This window comes from Brassica napus, unplaced genomic scaffold (genome assembly GCF_020379485.1).
Source record: "Brassica napus cultivar Da-Ae unplaced genomic scaffold, Da-Ae ScsIHWf_275;HRSCAF=454, whole genome shotgun sequence".
Lineage (NCBI taxonomy): Eukaryota > Viridiplantae > Streptophyta > Magnoliopsida > Brassicales > Brassicaceae > Brassica > Brassica napus.
In genome coordinates, this window is record NW_026016032.1 from 180,001 (window position 1) to 185,849 (window position 5,849).

The window sequence follows — 5,849 nt, forward strand, 5'->3', positions numbered from 1 at the left end:
GAAATGAGAGAGAGAAGACGATTTAAACTGTCCCCAACCGCCTGGGCGAACAGTTACCAAAATCCCTTCCTTTCTTCCCAAAACCGTCCCATAACCGTCCCATAACCGCCCCTTGGCGGTTTCTCCCCTTTTCTTCCTTTGGCAAATCGATCACTGAGCCTCAGCTCACACTCTGGGAGCTTGCCCGCTCCCTATCCCAAGCCTAAGACCCATTTGGTCGAACCGTCCTGCACCCGGACCATCGGCTCGCCCAGTAACCGTCCCGGACTCGCCCACACTGATCCGAACCAGAACGCACCGTTCACTGGATTGAGCTGACCCCCAGCTGTTCCCAGCTGATTGAGCTAGCCCACCAGCTCCTGTGAGCTGAACAGATCATGGTGAACTGATTACCAGCTGAACCGAGCTGATTGAACTCAAACCAACACTCGTCCAGCTGCCTAAACACTCACCCAGCCCCTTTACCCTTATTTCCATCGTATCCTGGTTAGGTCTCAGCTGACTGATGCCCTTAACCTTCATTCAGGGCCATGATACGCTTGTCTCAAGGTCTAATGACCTGACTGGTGCGTCTCCCCGCACCATGGCCCGTCCGGCCGATCCTATCTAGGATCGGGGACATGACAAGTCTCCCCCACTAACTTGGGATTCGTCCTCGAATCCATGTTAAGTGTTTCATCTGGAAGAAATTGTCTGTACCACTCCGGATACATTGTTTTCATCTTTGCTTCTGTTTCCCAAGTGATGAGGTCTTTACCATTGTAATCCCACAACACTTTGATCATGGAAACTGTCTTCTTCCTCATAGCTTTCTCTGACCGATCCACAATCCGAACCGGCAAGGTTTCCAAAGTCAGGTCCTTACCAAGGTCAGCAGGAACCTCAGGCAAGACAATGTCTTGTTCAGGCAAGCATTTCCGGAGTTGGGATACATGGAACACATTGTGGTATGCATCCATTGCCGATGGCAAGTCCAACTTGTATGCCACTGCACCCACTCTCTCTATGATCCTGAATGGACCCAAGTACCTAGGGTCCAGTTTCTTTCGTCCAGAAATCCTGGTCCTACCCTTAAAGGTAATCATCTTGAGATACACCAGGTCATTGACCTCAAACTCAAGATGTTTCCTACGCTTGTCCGCATAGCTCTTTTGGCGGTCCTGCGCCTCTTTCATCTTCTCTTTGACCATCCTGATCTTCTCAGTGGTCTGTTCTACAATCTCAGGTCCCAACATGCTACGCTCCCCCACTTGGGTCCAGCATAGGGGTGTCCTGCACGGCCTACCATACAAAGCCTCATATGGCGACATACCAATGCTTGTATGGAAGCTGTTATTATAAGCAAACTCTACTAAAGGTAAGTGTTTTTCCCAAGACTCTCCCCAGTCTAACACACATGCCCTTAGCATATCCTCTAAGGTTTGGATTGTCCTTTCAGACTGCCCATCCGTTTGAGGATGATAAGATGTGCTCATATTCACTCTGGTTCCCAAGGCCTTTTGGAAAGCCTGCCAGAAATAAGATGTAAATCTTGGATCCCTGTCCGAGACAATGCTTGCTGGAACACCATGCAACCTCACTATCTCGTCTAGGTACACTTGCTTATCCTGTCGACCCCATCCCCTTTCTTGATGGGTAGGAAATGAGCCGACTTGGTCAGCCGATCAACCACAACCCATACCGCATCTTTCTTATTCCTGGTCGTGGGAAATCCAGTCACAAAATCCATTGTGATGTGATCCCATTTCCATTCTGGTATGGGTAGGTTCTGAAGTAGACCACTGGGAACCTGATGTTCTGCCTTCACCAGTTGACAAGTGGGACACTTAGCCACCCACTCTGCAACATCAGATTTCATCCTCACCCAATGGTAGTACCTTTTCAGATCCCTATACATTTTTTTCAGTCCAGGATGAACTGAAAACTTGGACTTATGAGCCTGTCTCATAATCTCTTCTTTGAGTTCCTTATCATTAGGAACACTGACCCTACCATTGACCAAGATGGTACCATTGTCAGTTGTCTGGTACTCAGTCTTGTCATTGGCGGCTACCTTCTTTAGATTTTCATCCAGGCCCTGAGCTTGCCTGATCCTGGTCAGGAGATCGGCCTGGTTCACCGCCTCCAATCCCAGTGGCTCATCTGAACCAACCAAGGTATTGAGGTTCAAGGACCTGATCATCCCTTCCAGTTCATCCGCGTCCCTCTCAGATGACACTTCAGCCCTTCTGCGGCTCAAGGCATCAGCCACTAGGTTAGCTTTCCCAGGATGATAAGCTATGTCCAGATCATAATCTGCAACAAATTCCATCCAGCTCCTCTGCCTTAAGTTTAACTCAGGCTGAGTGAATATGTACTTCAAACTCTTATGGTCTGTGAGTATTTGCACCCTGGCACCATAAAGATATGATCTCCATATCTTTAATGCAAATACTACTGCAGCCATCTCCAAATCATGGGTTGGATAGTTACCCTCATGCTTCCTTAACTGCCGGGAAGCATAGGCTATCACCTTCCCATGTTGTGTCAAAACACAACCAAGACCAGTTATGGATGCATCCGTATACACCACATAAGGCTGATCAGCCTCAGGCAACACCAGGACAGGTGCATTAGTCAACATGTTCTTGAGTGCTGCAAAACTTTTCGCACACTCCTCAGACCATGTGAACCTCACGTCCTTGCCTGTCAGCTTAGTCATAGGTTGAGCTATGCTCGAGAACCCCTTGACATATTTCCGGTAATAACCAGCCAACCCTAAGAAGCTCCTCACTTCCGTAGCATTCTTTGGCTGTGGCCATTCCTGGATACATTTGATCTTATCTTGATCCACTGAGACTCCTTTATCAGACACCACATGCCCAAGGAATCCAATGCTCTTCTGCCAGAAGCTACACTTGCTTAGCTTAGCAAAGAGCTTCTGTTCTCTCAGGCGGCCCAACACCGCCCTAAGGTGTCTTTCATGGTCCTCCTTTGTCTTGGAATACACGAGTATATCATCAATGAAGATGATCACAAACTCGTCCAAGTATTCCCTGAAGATGCCGTTCATCATCTTCATGAATGCAGCAGGTGCATTGGTCAGTCCGAACGGCATGACCACAAACTCATAGTGACCATACCTAGTTCGGAATGCTGTCTTCCTCACATCACCTGGTGCAATGGGGATCTGATGATACCCAGAGGCCAAGTCAATCTTGGAGAACCACTTGGCTCCACGGAGTTGGTCCAACAACTCATCAATCCTGGGTAAAGGGTACTTGTTCTTCACAGTCACCCTGTTCAAACCCCTATAATCAATGCACAACCTAAAGCTACCATCCTTTTTCTTAACGAATAGGACTGGTGCTCCCCAAGGTGATACACTAGGGCGTATGAACCCCTTCTCAAGCAACTCCTCAAGTTGCTTCTTCAGCTCTGCCATCTCAGCTGGTGCCATTCTATATGGACTTTTTGATAACGGGGCCGTTCCAGGTTCCAATTCAATGATGAATGGGTCAGCCCTATCAGGGGGAATGCCCTGTAGTGCCCCAAACAAATCCTGAAATTCTCGAACCAACGGTATACCCTCTGGGTCACAGGCCCCTACAACCTCATCAGTGTAAATGGTAGCCAAAAAGGCCTCACAACCATTTCCAAGCATCCGTTCTACTTGGACTGCTGAAACCACCAAACTACAAGAGGTTGGCTTGATTCCTTGGTACTTGATCGGGGGTCCAAACTCATTCTCAAGTTGCACCCTTCCCCGGTGACAATCTAGAGTTGCCCGATACTTTCCCAACCAGTCCATGCCCAAGATCACTTCATGATGCTTGAGGGGGACAACAATCAGATCTATAGGCATCGGCCTATCCAAGATCACCACAGGGATGTCCTTAACCAGACCGAGTGAGTTCATAACTTGCCCTCCGGCCGCACTCACTCGTTCAGGACCATCCCATGTTCCATACTGGAACAAACCTTTTCCTATCATACTTGGACTCACAAAACTATGTGTAGCTCCAGTATCAAATAGTGTGTGTGTTTCCACACCACCAATACTTAAGGTCGCATTGATCGCTTGGAAAGGCCGAGCCCCATCCACATCCTTGGATAGCTCATACACACGAGGTGTGGAGGTCTGGCCTCGTCCCTGAACTGGCCTGCTAGCCTCCCCACGTCCCTTACTTTGGTTGCCTTGCAACTTAGGGCAGTCCCTGCGGTAGTGGCCCTTCTGGCCGCAGTGGTGACAGGTCCTGGACTCACCCAACGGACTTGGACAATCCTTGGCTGAGTGATCCATCTTACCACATCGAGTGCAGGCACCCATGGCCTTCCAGCACTCTCCACCGTGGTATCGTCCACACTTAGGGCACTCTGACCTACCACTTGAGGTTTTACCCTCCTCGGTCGAGTCCCTCTTCCTCTTCTTGTCACCACTCTGACCCGAGGATACCACCACACTCTTCAGCTTCTGCTTACCCTCCTCGGTGAGGTTGGTCTCCAGCAAGGCCATCCTCTCAACCAACTCAGAAACCGTGTGGAACTTACAAACAGAACAGTAGGTTCGAAGTTCCACCCTTAGGCCTCGGATGAACCTTCGGACTTGAACCTTCTCATCCTCCAGTTCTCTTCCCACATACCTTCTGAGTCGGTTGAACTCTTCTTCATACTCACGAACAGTCCTTCGTCCCTGAGTCAAGTCCAGGAACTTGGACTCCAAACGATCCCACGCCTCAGCAGGAAAGTACTTATGGTTGAACTCAACCTCAAAGTCAGCAAAATGCTCAATGGTGCCATTGGTACGCTTGTCCAAAGCTAACCACCAGTTATGTGCATCTCCCTCCAGGAAGTGTACTGCTATGTCCTTCTGGTAGTCCTCAGGACAACGCGTGGACTTGAAGTTCCGAACCAACCGGGTTCTCCACTCGTCCGCCTCCATAGGATCAACACTTCCAGCAAAGTGTTTGGTTCCCAACTTGGAGATATGCTCCAGCACCTTCAGGTAGTCCATACCATGCACTGGCCTGACCGGTGGGTCTATCTCAATCACCTCGGCCACACGGCCAGCACCAACATCAGTCACTCCAGCAGCAACCCGAACCGGGGGATTAGCCTGTCCTACGGACGAGTTCACCAATGGTGTGAACGCCTGTGTCAAGGAGGCTATCTGAGCTCCCATGACCTGCATAGCTTCCACCAAGCCCCTTATGGTCGGCTCAATGACCTCCTCAGCACCAGTGACCCGAACATTGTTTGCATCAACATTCTGGCCACTCCCAGCACCAACGTTGGATGACCCAGTATCTTCTCCATGGACTTGCTCTTGTTGCTCGTCCACATTAGTTTCATTAACCTCAGTAGGAAGAGTTGGACCCACTGGGAGTCCGGTGGCATTATCCACCTGCTCCACCAGAGCCGGTAGCACTGTGGTTGGAATGGTTCCAGCTGGTAACACTCCGGTCTGTTCAGCACCATCCTGCCCCCACTGCTCCAGACGCCCCAGTCGCCTCCTTTCCTTTCCGAGATTTATACCTCTTGTTCCCTTAGGAGTTACAAACACAAACAAAAGGTTAGTCCACAACTGAAAAACAAACCTCAATCACTCCTAAGTTAATCAGTAGAAAAGATTACTTAGAACCCAACTATCTCACCATGAGTCCAAACGGCCAAGTGTGTGGTGAACCAATAACCCAACAAATCCTAGAATCAAGAATGCTCTGATACCAACTTGTAAGACCCGATCCTGGATTCCTCAATCCAACCAGACCGCGGCCTCAAACCCAAACATGCAACCAATTCCATCTTTCATATTCAGTTCAAGTGTTAAATAATTCTAAGTCTTTTTCAGAGTTTTGAGGTTCCAACAA